This window comes from Muntiacus reevesi, chromosome 2 (genome assembly GCF_963930625.1).
Source record: "Muntiacus reevesi chromosome 2, mMunRee1.1, whole genome shotgun sequence".
Classification (NCBI taxonomy): Eukaryota; Metazoa; Chordata; class Mammalia; order Artiodactyla; family Cervidae; genus Muntiacus; species Muntiacus reevesi.
Window position 1 is genome coordinate 181,933,730 of NC_089250.1, and position 26,154 is coordinate 181,959,883.

Genomic DNA, 26,154 nt, shown 5'->3' on the forward strand with positions numbered 1-26,154 from the left:
TCCCAGCGCTGCACACGCCCACCTTGACTCCATCTGTCCGTCTGGGTCAGCCTACTCTTTCCCCCCTTCCCTCACCACCCTAGGCAAGTCTCTGCGTTTCAGTCAAGGCCGTCCTGCCTCCTCACAGCCTTCAAACCTGAGGCTCCTTGGCGGTTTCTCAAGTAAACTGGAAGGGGCCAAGCTGTGCACAGCGGGGACCTATACAGGGGTGGTTCCTTCAAAGATAAAAAGGTGAAAGCGCTGCCCGGCTAGCTCAGTCGGTAGAGCATGAGACACTTAATCTCAGGGTTGTGGGTTTGAGCCCCACGTTGGGTGTAGCTTTTGTTAAGCTGTGGTGAGGGAGTTCAGAGTCTTCTGTGGCAAGCAAGCATTCACAGAATCCTAGCCACACCAATCAGAAGACCCTGGGACCAAATTTCAAGACCTCGACCTAGGAAAAGGAAAGGGCAACTCACTCCAGTATTCTTGCCTAGGAAACCCACGGCCCGAGGCACCTGGCTGGCTACAGTTCAGAGTCAGAAAGAGTCCCACACGACTGAGCAGCTAAGCAACAATGATGACCTAGGGTCGGGGAGAAAGCATGGAACTTTCATAAAGAAGGAGACGGGGAAGATCTTCATTTTATGATGGTTTGACCTTTTGGAGGTACCTGCTGGCTGGGGACAGACTCCCAACCCCAGGGCCAGCTCATTCCTAGAGGGAATAAACAGTTTGCAAACCAACAAATTTCTAGTCCACACACTGAGTCATCTCTTTATATAACTTTCACACACCAGGCCAATATTTCCCCTGGCCCGAATCACCCATGACTTGATCACCCAGCCTCCACACCCTAAAACCCACTGAACTGTTCAAATGAGCCAGCCACTGTTGACCCCATCCTGCCTTACTTTTCCCATGGAAGGGATTTGCCCAGAACCGTAAGAGGCTCCCAAGGTGGTCGTCTCGCACCCTTCGGGGCTTTGGGGATCAGTAGCGGGATCCGCCACCCTTCTCCCGTGCCCAGGCTGGCAGCCCTGGGGCCTGGTGCATAAGGCCGAACTGTCCCCTCCTTCCCCTGATCCTCCTCCTCTGGAGGTTCTAGGGCACAGGCCCCACCTTAGCGGATCGGTGCCTGCTTGATGACAGTCCCCTGTGCCTGCCTGCTCCTTAGCCACAATCCACAGCCCCACGCTGTCAGCCTGAGGCTCGGGGTCCCCTGGACAGTGGGTGCTCGTCCTGTAAGATGCCCTCCCGCTCATCCAAGCCTCTGGTCCCCGCCCCCCACGCCCCCATGTTTCTGCTGCTCATTCTCCTAGGGCGGGGATCAATCCCCCTGTGGTCCAGGAATCACTTCGTCCTGATCCTGGCTTAGCGGACCTCTCTTTCTACCCCTGCTGGCCTGGGTTTCCTGGGTCTTCCCGCCGCAATTCCAGTGCCCCTCTGCCAGTCTACTTGGAAATAAACCTGACTCGAGCAAGGATGGGAATAGTTGTGAAGGAAGTGTTGAGAGTATTCTCTCAGGGGTGGCTCGTTGGTCTAGGGGTATGATTCTCGCTTCGGGTGTGAGAGGTCCCGGGTTCAAATCCCGGACGAGCCCATTTCCAGTTTACCCATTATTTTTTTTTTAGATCGGAGATTCCGGGATCTCTTTCCCAACTGGATATGGGTTTCTTCCGGCTGATCGGAGATGTGCTGGAAAAGTTGCAAAAATACACACTAGCTTTTGAAGACTCGATCCAAACAAAGTAAGAGGTCTGATAACTTGTTGAAATGATACTTCAGATATATTGGTTTAGTTAAAATATACTATACTTAATTTTACCTTTTTATTACTATTTTTAAAATCTGTGGGAATTCCCTGGTGGTCCAGTGGTTAATCAAGATTCGCCGTTTTCATTGCTGGAGTCTCAGGTTGATCCTCAACAGAGTAGCTAAGAGCCAACATGTTACATAGAAATTTGATATAAGGCATTCTTCTTTTGTTCCAGAATTCAAAATTCTTCCACTACATACGTTGGCCATTGGAAGGGAGGCTTATACATATGCGTGTGAGTTTGTGTGTGTTTTAGTTGCTTGGTCGTGTCCGACTCTTTGCAACCCCATATACTGTAGCCCACCAGGCTTTTAGTTTAGCTGATTGAATTTCTTACCTGGCAACTTGGAACCCCACGTATGTGTTCTATTGGACAAGATGGAAGCTGCAGCCGTTTATAATCCAACCTTGAAGGTCCTACAGTGTCACTTAGGCCCTACATTATTATATGAAGAAGTCACAGTCACAGTTCACTGAGGTTCAAGTGGGGTCAGTCCAAAGACCCCCACTCCTCATTGCAAAGTGTCGAATAATTTGTGGTCACTAAAAAAGAAAAAGAAAAAAGCTTTATTCAGACTCACAGATACTTAGAGAAAAAGCCAGTGGCTACCAGTGGGGAGATGGAGCAGGGTAAGGGGCACATGGGGTAAGGGATTAATAGGTAGAAACCATTATGTACAAAATAAGCTACAATGACATACTGTACCACACAAGGAATAAAGCCAATTTTTCTAGTAACTATGAATGAAGCATAATCTTTAAAATTGTGAATATTGTACACCTGTAACATATAATATTGTACATCAATTATACTTCAATTTTTAAGTTTTGATATAATAGAGTGTAACACATTTAAAGTACACGATTTCATACATTTTGACCTTTGTGTACTTCCAAACCATCACCAGAGTCAAAATAATGAACAAATTCATCATCCTCAACATTTTTCTCATGGCTTTGTTATCTCTTTCTTCTACCCCTCAAACAGCAGTTTGCTGAGAGTTTTTAAAATCAGGAATGGAGGTTGGACTTATCAAGTGCCTTTACTGCATGTATTGAGATGATCATATGGTCTCTTTCAGTCTATAAAAAGTACATTGATTTTTAAATGTAAACATTCTAGATAGTTTGAAGACATCAGAGCATTAAAGATCTTGCTCCTCTGTAACATGTCCCTTACCCCCTAGCCAGCTCCCTTCCTTCCTCACTTTTACCGGAGTAAAGAAATACCGTCCTCCAACTTCGGGGGTCCTAGAAGGTGCAGCTTTCAGGGATGTGGTCGATAACGGTTTTTGCTGACAGAAGCCACCCCAGCATACAGATGCCAAAATGTAACCGACTACCCCGGGTGGGACTCGAACCCACAATCCCTGGCTTAGGAGGCCAGTGCCTTCTCCATTAGGCCACCGGGGCATGCTCCCTAGGCGCTCACTTCCTGTCCAGGACCCGCCCCTTCTACATTTCCTGCGCGAGACTTCTGTTCCAGCATTTTGCTGCGCTGGTTCCTTTGTTTAGGGCCAAGCACAGGCTTAGGATACAGGCATCCTTGTGCCCGGTCCCCTAGGGTCCCGGGGCCGCCCAAGTCCCCCCTCACCTGGTGGGGATGGAGGAGGGAGTCGGGGTGGAGGTGGGGGTGGTGGTGGAAGCCGCCCTGCGCCTGTATCGCCGAACCCCGGACCCTAGAACACCAAGCCTAACCTCACCCTCCCCTTCGGGGTATCGGCACCGAAGCTTCCCCCAGGTCCCCTCTCTCGGAGCAGAGAATCCCGCCTCTGCCCTAGATTGGGGGGGGTGGGGTGGGACGGGGGCGGAGGGGAGGGGAGAGGGGGCGGTGTCAGGGCGACAGAGGACCAGAATGCGTCATCTTCCTTCTGGCTCTTTGGTTTAAGGGTACGGTGCTGGTCTTGGGGGCGACCGGCCCTTCACGCCAGCCTTGGGCAGGAGGGGCAAGCCAGGAAAGCTCCAGGAGGAGGGGATCCATCGCCTCTCCCCCTTTTTAGTGCCCGGCACAGGGAAGGCGGTGGCTACAGACTTTTCCTGCCGGAAGAAGTGTCCCTCACCCTCTGCTCCTCTCACCTGGAGGCTTAGGGGGACCGCGGAACCCGGATGGGACCTGTGGACTAGGACCGAGTTGGGGAAGGAGATGAGGGAATTCAGAACCTCCGCACTCGTCCTCTGAGCCGCGCGCGGCACCTTGTCCCACAACGACGCCCTTGGGGCTTGGACCCGGGACCCGATCTGGGATGATGCTAAGGAAGAAAGGAGGTCGCAGCTTCTCGCACGTCAGGCGTCCAGACTGCGGGCTCTGCGACCCCAGACCACAAATCGCCCCCACCGGAGCAAAGGGGACCAGGTTTGTCTGCTGTCTGCTGTGGACTGGGGACCCGACTTTCCTTTGCGGACCTAGAACTTGTGCCGCGAGTGGGAGACAGCAGCTCCGCGATTCAGGGCCTGTAACCTCGGCGGCAGGTAGAAGATGGGGAAAAAAGGCGGGTAGGAGCAGCTGGCCAGTCACCTGGGCTCCGCCCATCCTCGCAACGCCCGGCTAGCTCAGTTGGTAGAGCATGAGACTCTTAATCTCAGGGTCGTGGGTTCGAGCCCCACGTTGGGCGGGTTTCCTATTTTGGGGGGCCCCTGTTGCTTGCATAGGCTTTTCAATAACTCCGAATCCGGTTTGGAGAGATCTTCCTGAGAAAGGGCTTCTCTGGTGGCTCAGCTGGTAAAGAATCCACCTGTAATGTGGGTAGACCTGAGTTCTGTCCCTGGGTTGGGAAGATCCCCTGGAGAAGGGGACAGTTTATGGCCCCAGTATTCTTGCCAGAGAATTCCAAGGACTGTATAGTCCATGGAGGGTCCCAAAGAGTCAGACAGGACTAAGCAACTTTCACTTTTCTGAGAAAACAAACACAAAGTCCTAGTCACCTTATCCTATGAGGAGGAAGAGAGAACCCTGAGTTGGGGTGTGATTTTCCCCTCAGGAGACATCCTTGGCGGAGGGAGCAGGGAGGGTGTGTCTTAAACAAGAAAAGACAGAGCCAGGCCTGGAGGGGTCCCCACCCTATGACTGGGGTGTACGTTCTGCTCCCCTGCTGACTGGGGGTCTCCGTGCCTCAGTTATACTCTTTGTTGGCTTTGGGTGGGTCCTTAGGGCCCCTGGTCACCTCACACCAAGTGAGACTCACATCCTACCCTTCTCTACAGGGCAGATTCAAATCCTGGACAAGCCCTTCCCTTGTCCTCAGGGCACTTCTGCGGTGTGCCTGGAATGATAGACTCTGATTCCAGTCAGATTCCAGTCTTTTACTTTATGATGGAGAGCAAAGGGGTTAAGACAGGAGGGGGTAAGTAGTGACAGGGAGTCCTGGGGTCCGAGCCCTGCCCTCCCCCCTTGTCCTGGGTACCACTTTGGGACACTGGACTGATCCATATCCGTTACACACACACATCCATACTTCCCTGCACAGACTCTGTCCCTGAACCTCAGTTTCAGGAGAACTCTAATAACCTTGTAGAGATCTAGGAAATCTCCACAGCTAAGTGACTGGTGGTCTGGGGTTTTGAGCCTCCCTCTAGGTGTGAGTGGTCCAGGATACAAATCCCAGGCAGTTCTTTTAGGGTTGGGGAAGGGCTATAGGACCAGGCTCCTCTATTCCCCATCTGAACCAAAGCCAACAGATCTGGACCCACCATGCCTGGGCTCTCAAGGGCCTCTCAAGGGCCCCATCTATAGAGTGGGGATAATAGCAGCTCATGCCTCAAAGATTTATTTGGGATATTAAGTTACTTAATTTTTTGGTAAAGCATTTAGAACAGTGTCCGAAGACTGCAGAACTAACTCTTGCCTGAGCTTCCATCCTGTCTGCCCACCCCAGGCCACCTCCCTGAGCCAGGCAACTCTGGGTTGCTGGAAACACTGGTTTTCTCCCTGAGGCCCCTCCCAGCTCCCTGGGCCCCCTCTTGCCCCTGTACCTCACACTCTTCCACCCCACTTTGGGCAGAAACCTGAAGTCTTGTCCCAGATGGCAGCCTCTAGCTCTGGATCCTGAGAGTTCCTATCAGTGATCCGACTGGACTCAGAGTTAGTCAGGGCCCAGCAAAATATTTTGGCAGAAGGAACCCATGGGTCAGGCCTACTTTCCATCGCCCTGAGGCAGGAGCTGTGTCTTCATATTCCTGGCGCCACCTCAAGCTGATGCACTCATGTCCTCTGGCCTCATGGTGGGGACCGGGGTCAACATGTGTGCCTCAGGCTGTGTCAAGGCCCAGAGATAGACTGGATTCAACTCAGCACCAGGCAACATCCGGGATCTCAGGCTGCGTCTGACTTTGGGGGTTCGGGTTGAGGGCTATGTGTGCAACTGAAAATACCTATGATCTGAAGCAGACCCTGGCATCATCATGAGCCCAGACGTGGTTTTAACAGATAGTTGGTAACAGCGACTAGGGGGGCCCATCCTCATTTGGGGCCAAGTGTCCGTCTACACATTGGGAGATCATCATCCCCCGTGGGTCTGCCCTGAGTTCTGTCCGTGCGGCAGGGCTTCTGGAGACCACTGAACCACCAGCCAACCAACCATCCATCCGTCAGTGCCGAGCCTCACCCCAACCCCGCACAGCTCCTCCCCTGTCTGAGAACACCACAGATTCTAGGCAGTCTAGACACTCAGAATGCCCTGAGAGGACTCCATGTCCCCGCTGACCCCGAGCCTGCCCCCTCCTATCATTTGGAGTGGTCCATAGCCAGTCACATTCAGAAATCCCACGTTGGGCGATTTTTTCGTTGCCTTTTTTTTTTTGCTGTCTATTGTGGATTCCTGTCCCACGTGAGCTAGTTTTCTACTCCCAGTTGTCCACTCCCGACTAAAAAGTGCCCTGTTAGAGGCTCAGTGAGCGGAAACACACAAGTTCCTGATCACCATAGGCAGCTATGCTGGGCCCTGCCCTCAATGTCATCCTCTCCTTTGAGCGTTTGGGCCTCTCCTGGGGGCTTGTAGACTCCCATTTCTAGAAGGCGAGGGGAGTAGGGAGCTCAGGACAAAGCCAGAACCAATGCCTGTTAAGGGTGACAAGCCCCCAAAAATAAAAAGTGTGAAGACCTAGGCTGCTCCGGGAATTTGACCTTTTTCTCCTAATGGAGACTCCTAGTGGCTCAGCTGGTAAAGAATCCGCCTGCTATGCAGGAGACCTGGGATCATCTCCCTGGGTTGGGAAGATCCCTTGGAGAAGGGAATGGCTTATGGATCCAGTATTCTGGCCTGGAGAATTCCACGGATTGTATAGTCCATGGGGGTCACAAAGAGTCGGACACGTCTGAGCGACTTTCACTCACCCCTGGACCAGTGAGCCTTCCCAGGGAACCTCCTCCTCCTCCTCCTCCTCTTGTTCAGAGATAGTGCTCTGTTTGGGGGAGAATTTGGTTCAGGTGTCATCAAATAGAGGGATAAAGGGTTGTTCCGGTAGTTTCAGAGTCTGCTTTGCCTCAGGCCCAGGGCACCCCCGATAGGTCCTGGAGAGAGCCGCCTGTGGGCGAGGTGTAGGGCTGGAGTCAACGGCAGCCACTTGAGGACAGGCGGGTGGGTGGCTTCAGGGACCTCCCAAGAATGGAGAGCTGCAGCTTCCCAGTCTCCCTCCATCTCCCACAGCAGGAGGAGCCAATCTCCGTCTGAGGCCGGAGTTCGGTTGCGAACCCGCAACCTCGCGAACCCACAGAGTCGGTTTCGCAGGTGCGCACGCTGACAACTGAGCTACAGCGGCAAGCTTCCCGGGAGTCACCTGCAGAGGGACGGGGGGAGGGGTAGGCGGTGTGTGTCGGCTCGTTGGTCTAGGGGTATGATTCTCGCTTTGGGTGCGAGAGGTCCCGGGTTCAAATCCCGGACGAGCCCATCATTTTTCTTTAAGAGGAGAACTGAAGACCGACCTGGTGGAAGCGTCGGGGAGACGCAAGGCGCGCCTAGGGCATCTGAGGTCAGGACTGCTGCTGTCCGGCCGGATCAGCCAGTAAAACAAGACGATTCTCACAGTCGGCCTCGGGGGTTGTGGGCTACACGTCCGAAACGCACTTTCTTGATTTTGATCTGCGGGGGCGGGAGCGGGGAGCCGAGCCGGGAGGAGCGCGAGCAGCGCGGGAGGCCGAGGCGGAGGCGGTGTCCCCTCCGTGCACTCCGCCGGCCACGGGGGCCACGTCTTGGGGGTTCTGTCGCCCCCAAAGCGAGCGTCCCAGAGATCGCGGCTCCGGGACCCTCCGCGCCCCCGCCCGCTCTGGAGCGCTCCCCACCTGCCCGCGCGCCCCGGAGTCCCTCGCCGGCTTTGTCCAGCGGGTCCCCTGCGCTCGCGGCTGCGAGGAGGTCTGCGAAATGACCGATGAGCGGCGCGGGGACAGAGGCCGGCCGCCCTTCCTGGTCCGGGTCTCTCTGTCGTCCGAGGGCGGAGGGGAGGCGGCGCGGACCCCGGACTGTCGGAGCGCAGGGGCTTCTGTCCGTTTTGCTGCCCGGGAGCTCTGGGTTTTCTCCGCGCGCATCATTCCTGGAACCCCGCAGTTCCCAGTGGGTCTGAAATGGGGGTCTTCGTTAAGCACCACCTCACGGGCGTCGCCGGTCCAGCTCCAAGCCACCGCGGCATCAGAGCGTAGAGCCGAAATCCGTAGTGTGTGTGGCTCGTTGGTCTAGGGGTATGATTCTCGCTTAGGGTGCGAGAGGTCCCGGGTTCAAATCCCGGACGAGCCCTGTTTTTCTTGCCCACTTGCGGGTCTCAGGGCCCACTCTGTGCCTCCCCTTGTCGTCCTTTAAAAATTTTCACTGAGGCCCAGTAGCCAAAGTGTCTCCACGAGTGTCTCAATAAGCTACATTTTCAGTCCGAGTTCCAGGCACGGAAGACTGCGAGGTGTTCCCTTCCTCTGCATCGAGAACCGGTTGCATTGTTTGCCGGTTGCAGGTCTCTGAACCGTCAAGCCTGGGCCCCACAGTCCCAGGTCAGGAGGCCAGGATATCCGCGTGCCGAGAGATGATGCGCTGCTGGCGTTTGCGTCCGGAGTCCAGTCCCGCCTCAAATCCCCATGTCCCCGCTGACCCCGGGACTTGCTCCATCCTGTCATTTGGGGCGGTCCACAGCCGTCAAGTTCCGACATCTGTCCGCAGACAGGTCTGCGCAGCCGCCCGGCTAGCTCAGTCGGTAGAGCATGAGACTCTTAATCTCAGGGTCGTGGGTTCGAGCCCCACGCTGGGCGTGGTTTTTTGCTGCCTATTGTGGATTCTTGCCTCACGTGGGTTGGTGTTCTGCTCCCAGCTGTCCATTCCCGATTAAAATGTGCCCTGTTGGAGGCACATGGTGCAGACACACACAGATTCCTGCTCGCCGTAGGAAGCCAGCCTGGGTCCTACCCTCGGAGTTGTCTGCTCTTTTTAGCAGATGGGCCTCTATTCGGGTTAGCTAGACTCCCATTTCTGGAAGGTCAAGGGAGTAAGCAGGTCAGGACAAAGCAAGAACCAACGCCCTTTTAAGGGTCACAAGGGTTTTCCTCTTCAGGGAACACTGGTCCTAATCAAAGTACAAGAAAGTGTAAAAACCTGAGCCCCTGCTCCTTCCTCTGGACCAGGGAGCCATGGCTGGAAACCACCTCCCCCTTCTCCTCTCGCTCAGACACGCTGCTCCGTTGAGACAGAATTGGATTCAGAAATCTAGGGTTTTTCCAGAATCTGTTTTCCTCACTTCCTCAGGAGGCCCAGGCACTCCCGTATCCCCGCCCCCCACCCCATCGGTCCCCGTGTGAGGCTGACTGCAGGCGAGGTGTTCTGGGCGGCGACTCTCCTGCCTTCATTTGAGGCCAGAACTGAGCAGAGCTGCAGCTGCGGGGTCTCCCTCCAGCTCCGGCCGCAAGAGGAGCGGATAATCCAATCGTCCGTCTGCAACCGGAATTCGGCTGCGAACCCTCGACGTCGGGAACCCACAGAGTCGGTTTCGCAGGTGCGCACGCTGACAACTGAGCTACAGCGGCAAGCTTCCCGGGAGTCACCTGCAGAGGGACGGGGGGAGGGGTAGGCGGTGTGTGTCGGCTCGTTGGTCTAGGGGTATGATTCTCGCTTTGGGTGCGAGAGGTCCCGGGTTCAAATCCCGGACGAGCCCATCATTTTTCTTTAAGAGGAGAACTGAAGACCGACCTGGTGGAAGCGTCGGGGAGACGCAAGGCGCGCCTAGGGCATCTGAGGTCAGGACTGCTGCTGTCCGGCCGGATCAGCCAGTAAAACAAGACGATTCTCACAGTCGGCCTCGGGGGTTGTGGGCTACACGTCCGAAACGCACTTTCTTGATTTTGATCTGCGGGGGCGGGCGCGGGGAGCCGAGCCGGGAGGAGCGCGAGCAGCGCGGGAGGCCGAGGCGGAGGCGGTGTCCCCTCCGTGCACTCCGCCGGCCACGGGGGCCACGTCTTGGGGGTTCTGTCGCCCCCAAAGCGAGCGTCCCAGAGATCGCGGCTCCGGGACCCTCCGCGCCCCCGCCCGCTCTGGAGCGCTCCCCACCTGCCCGCGCGCCCCGGAGTCCCTCGCCGGCTTTGTCCAGCGGGTCCCCTGCGCTCGCGGCTGCGAGGAGGTCTGCGAAGTGACCGATGAAAGGCGCGGGGACAGAGGCCGGCCGCCCTTCCTGGTCCGGGTCTCTCTGTCGTCCGAGGGCGGAGGGGAGGCGGCGCGGACCCCGGACTGTCGGAGCGCAGGGGCTTCTGTCCGTTTTGCTGCCCGGGAGCTCTGGGTTTTCTCCGCGCGCATCATTCCTGGAACCCCGCAGTTCCCAGTGGGTCTGAAATGGGGGTCTTCGTTAGGCACCACCTCACTGGCGTCACCGGTCCAGCTCCAAGCCACCGCGGCATCAGAGCGTAGAGCCAAAATCCGTAGTGTGTGTGGCTCGTTGGTCTAGGGGTATGATTCTCGCTTAGGGTGCGAGAGGTCCCGGGTTCAAATCCCGGACGAGCCCTGTTTTTCTTGTCCACTTGCGGGTGTCAGGGCCCACTCTGTGCCTCCCCTTGTCGTCCTTTAAAAATTTTCACTGAGGCCCAGTAGCCAAAGTGTCTCCACGAGTGTCTTAATAAGCTACATTTTCAGTCCGAGTTCCAGGCACGGAAGACTGCGAGGTGTTCCCTTCCTCTGCATCGAGAACCGGTTGCATTGTTTGCCGGTTGCAGGTCTCTGAACCGTCAAGCCTGGGCCCCACAGTCCCAGGTCAGGAGGCCAGGATATCCGCGTGCCGAGAGATGATGCGCTGCTGGCGTTTGCGTCCGGAGTCCAGTCCCGCCTCAAATCCCCATGTCCCCGCTGACCCCGGGACTTGCTCCATCCTGTCATTTGGGGCGGTCCACAGCCGTCAAGTTCCGACATCTGTCCGCAGACAGGTCTGCGCAGCCGCCCGGCTAGCTCAGTCGGTAGAGCATGAGACTCTTAATCTCAGGGTCGTGGGTTCGAGCCCCACGCTGGGCGTGGTTTTTTGCTGCCTATTGTGGATTCTTGCCTCACGTGGGTTGGTGTTCTGCTCCCAGCTGTCCATTCCCGATTAAAATGTGCCCTGTTGGAGGCACATGGTGCAGACACACACAGATTCCTGCTCGCCGTAGGAAGCCAGCCTGGGTCCTACCCTCGGAGTTGTCTGCTCTTTTTAGCAGATGGGCCTCTATTCGGGTTAGCTAGACTCCCATTTCTGGAAGGTCAAGGGAGTAAGCAGGTCAGGACAAAGCAAGAACCAACGCCCTTTTAAGGGTCACAAGGGTTTTCCTCTTCAGGGAACACTGGTCCTAATCAAAGTACAAGAAAGTGTAAAAACCTGAGCCCCTGCTCCTTCCTCTGGACCAGGGAGCCATGGCTGGAAACCACCTCCCCCTTCTCCTCTCGCTCAGACACGCTGCTCCGTTGAGACAGAATTGGATTCAGAAATCTAGGGTTTTTCCAGAATCTGTTTTCCTCACTTCCTCAGGAGGCCCAGGCACTCCCGTATCCCCGCCCCCCACCCCATCGGTCCCCGTGTGAGGCTGACTGCAGGCGAGGTGTTCTGGGCGGCGACTCTCCTGCCTTCATTTGAGGCCAGAACTGAGCAGAGCTGCAGCTGCGGGGTCTCCCTCCAGCTCCGGCCGCAAGAGGAGCGGATAATCCAATCGTCCGTCTGCAACCGGAATTCGGCTGCGAACCCTCGACGTCGGGAACCCACAGAGTCGGTTTCGCAGGTGCGCACGCTGACAACTGAGCTACAGCGGCAAGCTTCCCGGGAGTCACCTGCAGAGGGACGGGGGGAGGGGTAGGCGGTGTGTGTCGGCTCGTTGGTCTAGGGGTATGATTCTCGCTTTGGGTGCGAGAGGTCCCGGGTTCAAATCCCGGACGAGCCCATCATTTTTCTTTAAGAGGAGAACTGAAGACCGACCTGGTGGAAGCGTCGGGGAGACGCAAGGCGCGCCTAGGGCATCTGAGGTCAGGACTGCTGCTGTCCGGCCGGATCAGCCAGTAAAACAAGACGATTCTCACAGTCGGCCTCGGGGGTTGTGGGCTACACGTCCGAAACGCACTTTCTTGATTTTGATCTGCGGGGGCGGGCGCGGGGAGCCGAGCCGGGAGGAGCGCGAGCAGCGCGGGAGGCCGAGGCGGAGGCGGTGTCCCCTCCGTGCACTCCGCCGGCCACGGGGGCCACGTCTTGGGGGTTCTGTCGCCCCCAAAGCGAGCGTCCCAGAGATCGCGGCTCCGGGACCCTCCGCGCCCCCGCCCGCTCTGGAGCGCTCCCCACCTGCCCGCGCGCCCCGGAGTCCCTCGCCGGCTTTGTCCAGCGGGTCCCCTGCGCTCGCGGCTGCGAGGAGGTCTGCGAAGTGACCGATGAAAGGCGCGGGGACAGAGGCCGGCCGCCCTTCCTGGTCCGGGTCTCTCTGTCGTCCGAGGGCGGAGGGGAGGCGGCGCGGACCCCGGACTGTCGGAGCGCAGGGGCTTCTGTCCGTTTTGCTGCCCGGGAGCTCTGGGTTTTCTCCGCGCGCATCATTCCTGGAACCCCGCAGTTCCCAGTGGGTCTGAAATGGGGGTCTTCGTTAGGCACCACCTCACTGGCGTCACCGGTCCAGCTCCAAGCCACCGCGGCATCAGAGCGTAGAGCCAAAATCCGTAGTGTGTGTGGCTCGTTGGTCTAGGGGTATGATTCTCGCTTAGGGTGCGAGAGGTCCCGGGTTCAAATCCCGGACGAGCCCTGTTTTTCTTGTCCACTTGCGGGTGTCAGGGCCCACTCTGTGCCTCCCCTTGTCGTCCTTTAAAAATTTTCACTGAGGCCCAGTAGCCAAAGTGTCTCCACGAGTGTCTTAATAAGCTACATTTTCAGTCCGAGTTCCAGGCACGGAAGACTGCGAGGTGTTCCCTTCCTCTGCATCGAGAACCGGTTGCATTGTTTGCCGGTTGCAGGTCTCTGAACCGTCAAGCCTGGGCCCCACAGTCCCAGGTCAGGAGGCCAGGATATCCGCGTGCCGAGAGATGATGCGCTGCTGGCGTTTGCGTCCGGAGACCAGCCCCGCCTCAAATCCATGTCCCCGCTGACCCCGGGACTTGCTCCATCCTGTCATTTGGGGCGGTCCACAGCCGTCAAGTTCCGACATCTGTCCGCAGACAGGTCTGCGCAGCCGCCCGGCTAGCTCAGTCGGTAGAGCATGAGACTCTTAATCTCAGGGTCGTGGGTTCGAGCCCCACGTTGGGCGATGCTTTTGCAGCCTATTGTGGATTCCAATCCACTTGAGTTGGTCTTCTGCTCCCAGCTGTCCATTCCCAGCTAAAAAGTCCCCTATTTGGAGACACAAACTAATTCCTGCTCACTATTGATGCTTTCGAAATGTGTTGTTGGAGAAGACTCTTGAGAGTCCCTTGCACAACGAGATCAAATCAGTTCATCCTAAAGGAAATCAAACCTGAATATTCATTGAAAGGACTGATGCTGAAGCTCTAATACTTTGGCCACCTGATGCCAAGAGGCAACTCATTGGAAAAGACTCTGATGTTGGGAAAGATTGAGGGTAGGAGGAGAAGGGGGTGGCAGAAGATGATGGTTAGATGGCATCATTGACTCCATTACCATGAGTTTGAGCAAACTCTGGGAGTTGGTGATGGACAGGGAGGCCTGGTGTGCTGAAGTCTATGGGGTCGCAATGAGTCAGACACGACTGATTGAACAACAGTGGAAGCCACGCTGGGTCCTGCCCTCCTCGTTGTCCTCTTGTCTGCTTCTTGTAGCGGTTGGGTCTCTCACCGGGGCTTGTAGACTCCTGTTCCTGGAAGGTCAAGGAAGTAAGCAGGTCAGGACAAGTAAGAATCAACGTCCTTTAAGGGTCACAAGGGTTTTCCTCCTCAGGGAACACTGGTCCCAATTAAAATACAAGAAAGTGTAAAAACCTGAGCATGTCCTCCTTCTCCAGGCACCAAATGGAGACTTCTTCCCCTGGACCAGGGAGCCATCGTCGGAAACCGCCCCCTCCTCCTCCTCGCGCTCAGACACGGTGCTCTGTTGGGGCAGATTTGGATTCAGGTGTCGATCAAGTAGAGGAATATACGGTTCTTCCAGAATCTGTTTTGCCCGTTTCCCGCACTCAGGCCCAGGTACCTCCGGGTCGGTTACTAGGTGAGGCCTCTTGCTGGCGAGGTGTTCTGGGCGCCGAGTCTCCTGCCTCCATTTGAGGCCAGAACTGAGCAGAGCTGCAGTTGCGGGGTCTCCTCCAGTTCCCGCCCCACGAGGAGCAGATAATCCAACCGTCCCTCTGAAACTGGACTGCAGCTACGAACCTGCGACCTGGGGTTTGCAAGTGAGTACACGGACAACTGAACTTTGGCGGCGAGCTTCACCGGAATCACCTGCGGGAGGACCGGGGGAGAAGGAAGAAGGTATGCGTGGCTCGTTGGTCTAGGGGTATGATTCTCGCTTTGGGTGCGAGAGGTCCCGGGTTCAAATCCCGGACGAGCCCTGCTTTTCTTCCCCAGTTGGGGGTTTCAGGGCCCACTCTGTGCCTCCCACTGTCGTTTTAAATTTTTCATTGAGACCCAGTAGCCAAAGTGTCTCCCTGAGTCTCCTAACAAGCTACTTTGTCAATCTGTGCTGGAGGAACGAAAACGGAAGACAGAGATGTTACCTTCCTCCGCAACGGGAGCCCGTTCTCCACGGTGGCAGGTCTCAGAACCGTCAAGCCTGGATCCGACGGTCCTCGGTCAGGAGGCCAAGGCATCGGCGTGGGGAGAGGAGACGCGCGGCTGGCGTTTGCAGCCGGAGCCCACCCCCACCTCAAATCCAGGCACTCCACTTACCCACTGACCCTGGTACCTGCTCCATCCTGTCGTTTGGGGCGGTCCACAGTCCGTCAACTTCGGAAACCCGGCCACAGTCGCCTGTCCCTAGCCGCCCGGCTAGCTCAGTCGGTAGAGCATGAGACTCTTAATCTCAGGGTCGTGGGTTCGAGCCCCACGCTGGGCGTGATTTTTTGCTGCCTGTTGCGGATTCCAGTGCCACGTGTGTTGGTTTTCTGCTCCCAGCTGTCCATTCCCGACTAAAAAGTGCCCTGTTGAAGGCACAGGGTGCAGACACACACAGATTCCTGCTCACCGTGGGAAACCACGCGGAGCCCTGCCCTTGCGCTGTCTGCTCCTTGTAAGGGTTGGGCCTCTCATGGGGACTTCTAGACTCCCATTTCTGGAAGGCCAGGAGAGTAAGTTCAGGACAAGTTAAGAACCAGCATCCTTAAAGGTAAGACTGACAAGTCCCCAAAGGTGTGAAGACCTAGGCTGCTCTGGGAATTTGACCCTCTTGACCCTCTTGCACCTAATGGAGACTCCTACCCCTGGCCGGAGCAGTCCTGCGGAACCTCCTCCTCTCGCTCAGGGACTGCTCTGTTGGGAGAGAAATTTGGTTCAGGTGTCGATTAAGTAGAGGGATATAGGGTTGGCTGTTCGGTAGTTCCGGAGCCTGTTTTGCCTCAGGCCGAGGCACCCCTCCGTCCCTAGGTGAGGCCTCTTGCGAGCAGGAATCTCCTGCCTCTATTTGAGGCCAGAACTGAGCAAAGCTGCAGCTGGGGGGGGCGTGGGGGGTGCTGTCTCCTTCCAGTTCCCGCCGCACAAGAAGCAGATAATCAAAAAGTCCCTCTGAAACCGGACTGCGGCCGCGAACCCGGGACCGACGATTCTACGGAGCTGGATTCGCAGGTGCGCACGCTGACAACTGAGCTATAACAGCGAACTTCACTGGAGTCACTTGCAGAAGGACTGGAGACCGGAAAAGGAGTGATGTAGTGGCTCGTCGGTCTAGGGGTATGATTCTCGCTTTGGGTGCGAGAGGTCCCGAGTTCAAAAGCGGACGAGCCCGTCCCTTTTCTTTAAGCGGAGGACTGAGGTTTGGTTTGGTGGAAGCGTCGGGGAGACACAGACTAGACAGCGTCCTCAGAGAGCGGGACCTGCGGTAACCGCTCCTGCAAGCAGAGTAAAGGAAAGTGCCTCGAAGGATGCCCTAGGGCTCCAGGTGTCTGACGATTCGGGAGGATCACTGCTCCAGCCCCCGATCAGCCCTACTATAACTTAAACTTGCATTTTAGTGGCGGGGAGGCGGGTAGAGAGAAAGAGACTCCTGGGCTTCCCTGGGCACTTTACTCTTGGGTCGGGGGTCTACTCCCCGGGGCGTTCCCTGATGAGAGAGCGAAGAAATGGGGCCAAGTATCCGGAGCGGTTGGGGAGTGGCTGGACGTCGAGGGAGGACATACCGACTGCAGACTCTGCCCCGACCTGACCCCCGACTGCTGGACGCGGGCTTCTCCTACTCCCCAGCCCGACCGCAGGGCCCGCCTCCTCCCCCGGCTGGACTCAGAGGGGCATCGTGACCCGCCCTGGTGCGCGGTCTGGTTGGTGGGCTAACCCGCCCCGCTCTAGGGACCACCCCCAGGTCAGGCCTTCCTAGGGCATCTGAGGCCGGGACCTTTGCTGGATCAGTCGGTAGAACAAAGCGACTCTCACAGTCAACCTCGTGGGTTGGGGGCCCCGCGTCGGAAACGCGCAGTCTCGGTTTTGACCTGCGGGGGCGGGAGCGGGGAGCCGAGCCGGAGAAGCACGAGCAGCGCGGGAGGCCGAGGGGGAGGCGGTGTCCCCTCCGCGCACTCCGCCGGCGTTTGCTGAGCGACCACCGGGGTCCACGTCTTGGGGGTTCGGTCGCCCCCAAAGCGAGCGTCCCAGAGATCGCAGCTCCGGGACCCTCCGCGCCCCCGCCCGCTCTCGAGCGCTCCCGCGCGCCCCGGAGCTCCTCCCCGGCTTTGTCCAGCGGGTCCCCTGCGCTCGCGGCTGCGAGAAGGCCGTGAAGTGACCGATGAGCGGCGCGGGGACAGAGGCCGGCCGCCCTTCCTGGTCCGGGGCTCTCTGTCGTTCGAGGGCGGAGGGGAGGCGACGCGGGGACCCGAATTGGGGGAGCGCTCAGTTTTCTCCGCGACCGTCAGTCCTGGGTCCCTACACTTCCCAGGGGGCTTGAAATTGGAGTCTCCATTCCGCGTCAGTTCCCTGGCGTGGCGGGTCCAGCCGCGATCCCACCGGTGGAAGAGGAGATCCAAAAGCCGGAAGCAATGTGGCTCGTTGGTCTAGGGGTATGATTCTCGCTTAGGGTGCGAGAGGTCCCGGGTTCAAATCCCGGACGAGCCCTGTTTTTCCTCCCCAGTTGTGGGTCTCAGGATCCACTCTGTGCTTCCCCTTGTCATTTTAAAACTTTGAGGCACAGTAGCCAAAGTGTCTCCACGAGTCTGGCAACAAGCTACTTTGTTAGTCCAAGCTCCAGCAGGGAAGACCGGAGAGGTGTTTCCTTCCTCTGTGCATCAGGAGCCAGTTCTTCGGTTGGAGGCCTCTGAACCGTCAAGCCTGGGCCCCCACAGTCCCTGGTCAGGAGGGCAGGGCATCCACTTGGGGAGAGGCAATGGGCTGCAGGCATTCGCATCACTCCAAATGAAGTCACTCCACCTGGAGTGAACTCAAGCGTCTTCCCTCCTTCCCCGCCGGAAGTCAGCAGGAGTCCCGGGATCTCGGACACCGCTGGGTACCCAAGGTCCTGGGACCCAGCGCCTGACAGGAGCCAAATCCCCTCTGCCCTGTTCTGCGGAGGGCGCCTTTGAGGTGCAAGAGGTGGTCACAAGGACCCCCACCCCCCTGTGGGGTGTCAGGTGCTTGCCAGGATGTCTTCAGCATGTGCTGGAAAGACTGCCATGGGATGCCACAATGAAAAATAACAAGGAAACTGGGCATCATGAACAACAACCAGTGAACAATAGATATTAAAATAAAGTTGGAAAGATACTAAGATTATCAGATACAGATTATAACACAACTATCCTTACTATGTACAAAGACATGAATGACAAAAATGAAAATATATTTGAGAACAGAAGCTATGTAAAATGCTCCAGAAGAATGAAACAGGACTATATTTGTCTAAAAATACGCAAAAAGTGAAACAAATCTCAACAGATGTATGCAATGGTTTAGAAAGATGAAAGATGGTAAACTAAAAATACGCCATACAAACAATATAAAATAAAAAATCTAAAATATCCTAATATGATTACAAATTAAACAATACACTTCTAGAAGTTATATGAGTTAAGGAAGAAATTACAGTGGGATTTAAAATACTTTGAAATAAATGATGATGAAAAATGCTGTATACCAAAACCTTTAAAACTACAGCTAATGCAGTAGTTAGAGGAAAATTGATAGCCTTAGATGTGTATAAAAAAGAAAACAAGCTGAAAGCTAATGACAAGAAGTTAGAAAAAGTACAGCAAAGAAGAAACCCAGATAAATTAGAACAAGGGGAGAAATGATTAAGAACTGAAAATAATGATGTTGATGGAGAAGGAAATGACAACCCACTCTAGTACTCTTGCCTGGAAAAGTCCGTGAACAGAGGAGCCTGGCGGGCTGCAGCCCATGGAGTTACATGACTGAGCACACGTGCATGAGGATGGAGGGAGACGGTTGGTAGCAATAAACTGGTAGAACTAAAAAAAAAAGAAAAGAAAATAATGATGTTAAAAACAAGCATACAATAGAGATTAATGACAAAAAGTTAATGCTATTGATGAATTCTGCAAAAACTGTTTAAGAAATAATGACAGAAGACACACATAACCCTTGTCAGAGAATGACTTTACAGTTATTGGATAAATTAAGAAGATAATAGCCATTTAAAAAAAAATTCATTTGAATCAGTTCTAATGAGATGGATGAAACTGGAGCCCATTATACAGAGTGAAGTAAGCCAGAAAGATAAACACCGATACAGTATACTAAAATATATATATGGAATTTAAAAAGATGGTAACGCTAACCCTATATGCAAAACAGAAAAAGAGAAACAGATGTACAGAACAGACTTTTGGACCCTGTGGGAGAAGGCGAGGGTGGGATGTTCTGAGAGAACAGCATTGAAACAAGTATACTATCAAGGGTGAAACAGATCACTAACCCAGGTTGGATGCATGGGACAAGTGCTCAGGGCTGGTGCACTGGGAAGACCCAGAGGGAGGGGATGGAGAGGGAGGCGGGAGGGGGGATTGGGATGGGGAACACATGTAAATCCATGGCTGATTCATGTCAATGTATGGCAAAAACCACTACAATATTGTAAAGTAATTAGCCTCCAACTAATAAAAATAAATGAAAAAAAAGAGGATAATAAAAGTATATCCTAAATAACTTTGTGAAAGCTGTTAGTACCCATAACTTGACCAAATTATCTGCAGAATACCGCAGCAAATTTCAAGTTTGTGGTGAAACCTTGAAAATATTCTATTTGAGGTAGAAATGCAACAAGGATGCTGACACTCTCTATTTCTGTTGAACACTTTATCGGAGACAGTGAGTCACCCCATACATTGCTGGTGGAAATGTAAAATTGTACACTCATGCTGGAAAACCCTGCGGCATTTTCTTTAAAGACTAAACTTTGGAGAAGGAAATGGCAACCGACTCCAGTATTCTTGCCTGGGAAATCCCATGGACAGAGGAACCTGGCGGGCTACAGTCCTTGGGGTCACAAGAGCCGACCATGACTTAGCAACTAAACCACCACATTATTACTGACTTCTCTGTCTACTTGTTTCACCAGTTGCTGAGTTTGTTTTGGCAGAATACTGCTGAATTTTTAAGAAACATGTACTCATTTGGCTGTACCGGGTCTTCAGCCCGGCATGGAGCCCTCTGCTGCGGCACGGCCATCTCCGGCTGTGACTCACAGATGCTGGAGCAGGGTCGGCACCTGGATGAGCTGCTCCTCCACACGTGGGGTCTTGGCTCCCCGTCGAGGGATCAAACCCACATCTCCTGCATTGGAAAGTGGATTCTCAACCACTGGACCACCAGCAAGTCACTATAGTTGGATTTTTTTTTTTAATCCAAAAGACAATCTGCCTTTTAATTGGGGTCTTTTGACCTTCTACACTTAATGAAGCTATTGATATGGTTGAGTTTAGAATTACCCTTTGCTATTGTTTTCTACTGGTTCTACATATTCTTTATCTTCCTTTTCCTCTTTTTTTTTGCACTATAATTCTATCGATATTTAGTAGTTGCTTTAGGGCTTCCAGCATACATATACCTGTAACTTATGACAGTCTACCTTTAAATTATATTGTACCACTTCACATACAAGAACCTTCCACAGTATATGTTTCATTTCCCCTTGCCAACCTTTATATTTGTGTCACACGGCTGAACCTAACAACTATAATTTGTGCAAAAAAAAAAAAAAAAGACTAAACTTACAGCCACCATATGACCCAGCAATTTGGGTATTTATCTCAGAAAAATGAAGGCTTCTGTTTACACAAAAATCTGTACACAAGTCTATAGTTGTTTTATTTGAAACAGCCAAGAAACTGGAAATAACCCAGATGTCCCCCCAGGGGTCAATTGTGCATGTTGCCCTAGGTTTGTGCTGCTCTTTCCGCGCGACTTGGCCCAGCTGCTCCTCCCTAAGCCCAGGGTCAGGTGGGCTGGGTGGGCACAGGGGCCAGACTGGGTTCCCCAGCTACGGGGTGGTGAGGGAAGTCCTGGACTAGAGGAACTGTTGTAGAAGGGGCCATAGGTGGAGAGTGGAGCTTGCAGCGGGGACTCCCTGTTAGGATCAGGAACCTTTGTCTACTGATCCCTCCACCCCACCCTGGTGTCCACATCTAAGTCAGTACCTGTCACCTAGGTCCCATCACTTGCACATTACCCCATCAATATAAGCAAGGATAGGGTTTCCTCATGGTTGCCCGGCTAGCTCAGTCGGTAGAGCATGAGACTTAATCTTAGGGTTGTGGGTTTGAGCCCCACGTTGGGCATTGCCTTTTCTTGATTTGGACGTTTTGGAGTCTGGAGAAACTCAGCAGGTGAGCATCAGTGAGCATCAGATGGATACTAGGATACTACACCTGCGGGAGCACTTTTCCCAAGCAAGGCGATCCTGTGACCTGCCATCAAAGGGCACTCAGCTGCCCAGCTGGACCCACAGCTCCTTGCTGGCTTTACCCCAGCTCCTCCTCAAGCACGTTCCTGGCTGCACGAAGTGTCAGCAAAGTGACCTAAAGGCCAAGCCAGGATGCTAAGGAGAGCCCGCCTTTCCTGGCGTTGGGCTCACTGTAATCTGAGCACAGGGACCGTCAGACTTGGTTGTGAGGGGGGTGCAGTAAGCTGCAGGGGCTGCTTCCCAACTTGCCAGCACCGGGAGCTCTGGGTCCTCCCCTTGCCCACTAATCTATGAGCTCAACACTTTCCCGTGGCTCTGAAATTGGGTCTCCTCCCCGCGCCACCTCACTGGTCTCCCGAATTCCATATCCGGGATGCCACAGAGTCACAGAAGAGACCCAAAGGGTATCATTTGTGTGGCTTGTTGGTCTAGGGGTATGATTCTCGCTTAGGGTGCAAGAGGTCCCGGGTTCAAATTCCAGACGAACCCATTTATTTCCCCTTTTACATGAAAACAGCTCTTTAGAGATTTGAGAACTACCCCCAAGTCCCCAGATCTTGTACTTCAAAGCTCCACACTTCGAGAGAATTAGAGAAAACATTTAAAAGTTTCAGGCTGTTTCCAGGTACTTTGAAACTTTCAGTAGGAGTCTTGGGGATTCAGGGGTGTGGACATCATAGTGCAGGGCAACGCCTGCGGGGCTTCGGTCAGGTTAAGGCCGGCAGGGGAGAAAATCTGGAACAGTCTCCCCAGATCACCTACCTTTCAGGCTTCAAGTCCAGCAATTAATTACCCCATTGAGACTCAAACATCCCTGCTAAGTGTCCAGTAATGTATCGGGCCTGGCTCTGGCACCCAAGGCCCTCCTCCTCTTTCTTGATTCCCTTCTCTTCCTCCTTCTCTCCATCTCCTGTCACCCCTCACCTGGGCACTCTCAGGTCTGCCCTGGTTCCGTAGCCCCAGGTCAGGGAACGGTTCCTGGAGCCAGGGTTGGGCACGGAGAACTAGGGTTCATGCTGTCGGGATAGGAGTCCTGTCCCCTGCTCTGAACCTCAGGTTCTGTTGGGCCCCATTTTTGGTGGCTGGGGGTCCAGGTGGAGTTTGAGTTTGACTGTTAAGGAGTTCCAAATCCAGAGAGCTGCTTTCAGTAAAACACAGAGATTCTCCACTTCCAGCGGCAACCACATGCCAAGATCACCACAGACGGAGACCAGGGCCCCCCTCAGGCCAAATCTCCTCTTTTTCCAGAGTCCGTTGCAGAACTCCAAGCTGATTTGACTGTTGGATTTGATTTCCTGGAGGGAGTGGGGGAACCATCTCTCACCAAATTCGTGAAAAACAAACAAACAAAAACACTTTAATTTATTGGTTTAAAAATGATAAATAGTTTTAAAGAAGTTATAAAGAAAAACACTCTGCCAGAGTCGAGGTTTCTAGTAACACAAATGGGTTTTGGAGACCAACCCTCTTTCTAAAAACAACGGAAAATGTTGGATATAAAAAACAAACAAACCTCAAAGCAGTGAAGAGGTTGCTTTTGGAAAAGTCAAGAAATTCCGGGCCCAATTTAAACGGAGGCGGCAAACCAGAGGGATGATGGAGGCCCGAAGTTGCCGTGGAACCACGGACACCTGCCCATCTCGGCAAACGTGACCGCCTTGGGTTCCGCGAGAACAAGGCAGAGCCCAGGATCTGCTCCTGGGTTCCCCCTGGAATCTGTGACCCCCAAAGATGAGTATGAACAGGAATACACCCGTCCCGCCCCAACGCCGCCAGCTGCTTCTGCAATGCGTGTTCCCTGGCGTCTCCTCCTCCCGGCCCCTTTTACTGAATAAAATACAATCGCTTTAAAAGGCGAGCCCGTGCGGAGACCGCGCGCATCCGTGGGACGAAGGACACCCGAGGCACAAGGGGCCCACGTCTACAGCGTCCTAGTTCCTCTGTGTCCGCCATGTTGTTGCCATGCTGGTTTCTCCCCAGTCTCCGGCCTGGGGGCTCCAGCGCCCCCCACGCCTAGCCCGCCGCTTCATCCGGACGGGTGGCCAGACTGCCGGGACCAACAGGACAAAGGAGATTAGAAGCCGCGGCAACTGAATCATTCTGTCCTGGATTTTTTTGTTGTTGTTTTTGTTTTGTTTTTAGCCATAAAGGACTTATTGGAGGAGATTGAAGGAGACTGGAATCTGGACTGCGCATTAGATAATCCTGTTGCTCGAGTGACAAAGGATGAAATCGGGATGGGGGTGACGAGAGGAGAATCTAAGGTCCCGGGAGCTCTCCTGAGGGGATGCAGTGGGGGGTGGGATCTTGAGCGGCTCTGGATTCTGCTGACTTTTTACCCTTCGGATTAATTAGGAACTTCAGTGAAGAAATAAAGGAGGGTGGCACGGGAAATGGCAGGGGGTGTGTCCCGATCCCGCGGACTTCGGCTTTGGGCAGCTCCAAGGGTGTGGTTTGGCCTGGAAAAGCGAGGTCGGGCTGGGAGTATTCTGCGGGCGGGCGCTCTCCCGGACTTGGCCAATCCCTGGGTGACGATGCCCAACGCAGGGGTCTATGGGGGAGGTTCTGACTGTCGCCTGCGACTGAGCCTCGGCGGGCGCGGAGGGGTCGCCTCCCCGGCTCGCGGTGTTGGCCCCGCACGCCTTCTTCCAGCCCCGCGCTCCCCCGGGGCTTCTGTCCAGCCGCGTCTCCCGAGGACCGAATGTTTATCACACACGCCGCAGTGTGGTCCTGCCCAACGCGCCGCGGACTGATGCAGTCAGGGACCCTCACTGCTTGCTGCATTTGTCATCCGCAGGACAACCCAGGGCGTTCCGGAGCCTGGAACTCCCGCTGGAGGAAGCCGACGAACCGGACTCCGCGGAGCGCGCGGGAGGAGCCGCGGGAATCCGAGGAGAGGAGGGCGCGGCGGGAGGCGAGGGCGCGGCGCGCACAGGAGCTCTGCCGCGCGAGCCACGGTTGTCTGTTTCGCTCACGACTCTGTTCCTTGGCGACTTGAACAGAGACTGGGACTTTGTAGGGACTCAACCAGGTTTCTAATAAGCACCCAAACCAATTCCTGGATCACTTTCTACCTACTGGCGACGAGTTATTCCTTCTTCCCAAGTTCAGGGAAGCATCCTTGGCAGCAGCCCCAGTGGCCTAATGGATAAGGCACTGGCCTCCTAAGCCAGGGATTGTGGGTTCGAGTCCTACCTGGGGTAGTATGAGGGGTGGCCTATCTTTCCTTAAATGGAGAGGTGCATTTTGGATCATTAGATAAATAGATAATAAGATAGATTCCCCACAATCTTTAACAAGGAAGGACAAAGACGGTGTTCAGAGGTGCATTTTGGATCATTAGATAAATAGATAATAAGATAGATTCCCCACAATCTTTAACAAGGAAGGACAAAGACGGTGTTCCTGTACATCTAAATAGGAAAAAATGTGTGGTTACACATACATCTTAATGTGGGAATATGTGTGGTTTTATTCGAATTTTGCAAAGCAGTCTATTCTTTTTGATCCTCTAATTCCAATTCTTTGACTCTGTCTCAGAGATAAAACTACTGATGTAAGTACGAAGGTGTTTATTGCAGCAGAGTTTGGTAAATAAAAATAAAAGGGAGACAGGAATGGCCATCTGTGGGAGACAGAGAGAATACATTTTCCTTCATTAATACTGCTCAACCTCAGAAAAGAATGTTCAGTCGTCTATCCCAGTCGACTTGGAAGTTCTTGCTCTGAAAGGTGTGCTCAGTGCATTTCTTACACAACAAACAGTAACTCCCAAGCCGCAGCTGTTCCTGCATGACTGTACAGAAAAGAATCAGGTGTGGAAGGACCCAGGAAGGAACGGGAGGAAGAAAGAGACTCTAGCAAAATGCAGAAATACACAGATCAATAAGTAAACAGAAAATGTGGAGAGCAGAACTTGCCCCTTTGAAATGTGGGTGTAAGAACTGAAAGGGCGTTTAGGGGAGAATTGGAAGTAGTGGGGTGGGGAGCAATGATAACATTGACTTGATCTGGGTTAGGATTGTGGGTGATTTTCTGCCTGGACTTCTGTTATTTCAGTATAGCTACTTTTGTGACTTTTTATAATCACAAGTCAGGAGAAATCACCCCGTGTCCTCAGAAAATCTCTTTTCTTTTCTCTTTCTTTCTTTTTTTAATAACTGAAGAGGGCAGGGCAAGTTTCCGAACAGGGAAGAGAGAATCTGCCCCTTAAAAGACTCGACCGCGCTTCCTGCTTGCCTGTTGTGTTAAAAACTGCAGGCGTGGAACCTGGTGAGGAAGGAAACAAAAATGAACAGCAGCAATTTCCTTTGATCTGGAGTCTGGCCCCCTTTCTTCCTCTTTCTTAAAAATCTAATTTGTCAACTGCGGTATCCTCAGTGCTTGGCATACATTAAGCGTTCAGTCAACACTTGAGTGAATGGATGACTGTTAGGCGAGTGACCGCTGGTATTCTGGGACACGTTTGGGGTCCAGAGCTTATGGGAAGATGCATGCTCCCCGCCAGGCAGCACAGCACCAGCTCATCGGGTTTCGCCAGCTCCCGGCCCAAGGAGTCCCCGCTCTGACGGAACTCTTCATCCTCCTGCAGCCGCTGTCGGTGATGCTCCCACTTCATCGTCAGGGTTTTGTCAGGTAGTAGGCACACACTTTCTCCTGGAGGGAGGTAGAGTCCATGTGAGCCTGGCTAGCTCAGTCGGTAGAGCATGCAACTCTTAATCTCAGGGTTGTGGGTTCGAGCCCCACATTGGGTGTACAGTCTTTTTTCTTTTTTTTTTCCTTTTTGTCGGGGAAGGCGCAAAAGCCAGGATTCTCTTAAATACATACCAGAAATAGTCTTTGAATAAAAGTTTTTAAATTTAGCAAGACTTAGAAAGATGGCATCTATAGTACTATATCAATTTTTAAAA

General features: G+C 54.0%; 18 non-coding genes across 18 annotated transcripts; 17 read left to right on the forward strand and 1 right to left on the reverse strand.

The window, feature by feature from the left end:
- Window positions 1–242: 242 nt before the first annotated feature.
- On the forward strand, window positions 243–315 carry TRNAK-CUU (transfer RNA lysine (anticodon CUU)). Its single transcript has one exon. It is a non-coding gene; the product is annotated as a tRNA-Lys (tRNA).
- Window positions 316–1,507: 1,192 nt separating this feature from the next.
- TRNAP-CGG (transfer RNA proline (anticodon CGG)) lies at window positions 1,508–1,579 on the forward strand. The gene has a single exon. It is a non-coding gene; the product is annotated as a tRNA-Pro (tRNA).
- A 1,556-nt stretch (window positions 1,580–3,135) lies between these two features.
- TRNAR-CCU (transfer RNA arginine (anticodon CCU)) lies at window positions 3,136–3,208 on the reverse strand. Its single transcript has one exon. It is a non-coding gene; the product is annotated as a tRNA-Arg (tRNA).
- Window positions 3,209–4,334: 1,126 nt separating this feature from the next.
- Window positions 4,335–4,407, forward strand: TRNAK-CUU (transfer RNA lysine (anticodon CUU)). Its single transcript has one exon. It is a non-coding gene; the product is annotated as a tRNA-Lys (tRNA).
- Window positions 4,408–7,605: 3,198 nt separating this feature from the next.
- Window positions 7,606–7,677, forward strand: TRNAP-UGG (transfer RNA proline (anticodon UGG)). Its single transcript has one exon. It is a non-coding gene; the product is annotated as a tRNA-Pro (tRNA).
- Window positions 7,678–8,445: 768 nt separating this feature from the next.
- On the forward strand, window positions 8,446–8,517 carry TRNAP-AGG (transfer RNA proline (anticodon AGG)). Its single transcript has one exon. It is a non-coding gene; the product is annotated as a tRNA-Pro (tRNA).
- A 427-nt stretch (window positions 8,518–8,944) lies between these two features.
- TRNAK-CUU (transfer RNA lysine (anticodon CUU)) lies at window positions 8,945–9,017 on the forward strand. Its single transcript has one exon. It is a non-coding gene; the product is annotated as a tRNA-Lys (tRNA).
- An 824-nt stretch (window positions 9,018–9,841) lies between these two features.
- On the forward strand, window positions 9,842–9,913 carry TRNAP-UGG (transfer RNA proline (anticodon UGG)). The gene has a single exon. It is a non-coding gene; the product is annotated as a tRNA-Pro (tRNA).
- Window positions 9,914–10,681: 768 nt separating this feature from the next.
- On the forward strand, window positions 10,682–10,753 carry TRNAP-AGG (transfer RNA proline (anticodon AGG)). Its single transcript has one exon. It is a non-coding gene; the product is annotated as a tRNA-Pro (tRNA).
- A 427-nt stretch (window positions 10,754–11,180) lies between these two features.
- TRNAK-CUU (transfer RNA lysine (anticodon CUU)) lies at window positions 11,181–11,253 on the forward strand. The gene has a single exon. It is a non-coding gene; the product is annotated as a tRNA-Lys (tRNA).
- Window positions 11,254–12,077: 824 nt separating this feature from the next.
- On the forward strand, window positions 12,078–12,149 carry TRNAP-UGG (transfer RNA proline (anticodon UGG)). Its single transcript has one exon. It is a non-coding gene; the product is annotated as a tRNA-Pro (tRNA).
- Window positions 12,150–12,917: 768 nt separating this feature from the next.
- TRNAP-AGG (transfer RNA proline (anticodon AGG)) lies at window positions 12,918–12,989 on the forward strand. Its single transcript has one exon. It is a non-coding gene; the product is annotated as a tRNA-Pro (tRNA).
- Window positions 12,990–13,414: 425 nt separating this feature from the next.
- TRNAK-CUU (transfer RNA lysine (anticodon CUU)) lies at window positions 13,415–13,487 on the forward strand. The gene has a single exon. It is a non-coding gene; the product is annotated as a tRNA-Lys (tRNA).
- A 1,182-nt stretch (window positions 13,488–14,669) lies between these two features.
- TRNAP-UGG (transfer RNA proline (anticodon UGG)) lies at window positions 14,670–14,741 on the forward strand. The gene has a single exon. It is a non-coding gene; the product is annotated as a tRNA-Pro (tRNA).
- A 430-nt stretch (window positions 14,742–15,171) lies between these two features.
- On the forward strand, window positions 15,172–15,244 carry TRNAK-CUU (transfer RNA lysine (anticodon CUU)). The gene has a single exon. It is a non-coding gene; the product is annotated as a tRNA-Lys (tRNA).
- Window positions 15,245–17,370: 2,126 nt separating this feature from the next.
- Window positions 17,371–17,442, forward strand: TRNAP-AGG (transfer RNA proline (anticodon AGG)). The gene has a single exon. It is a non-coding gene; the product is annotated as a tRNA-Pro (tRNA).
- A 6,932-nt stretch (window positions 17,443–24,374) lies between these two features.
- On the forward strand, window positions 24,375–24,447 carry TRNAR-CCU (transfer RNA arginine (anticodon CCU)). The gene has a single exon. It is a non-coding gene; the product is annotated as a tRNA-Arg (tRNA).
- Window positions 24,448–25,925: 1,478 nt separating this feature from the next.
- TRNAK-CUU (transfer RNA lysine (anticodon CUU)) lies at window positions 25,926–25,998 on the forward strand. Its single transcript has one exon. It is a non-coding gene; the product is annotated as a tRNA-Lys (tRNA).
- The last annotated feature ends 156 nt before the right edge of the window (window positions 25,999–26,154 follow it).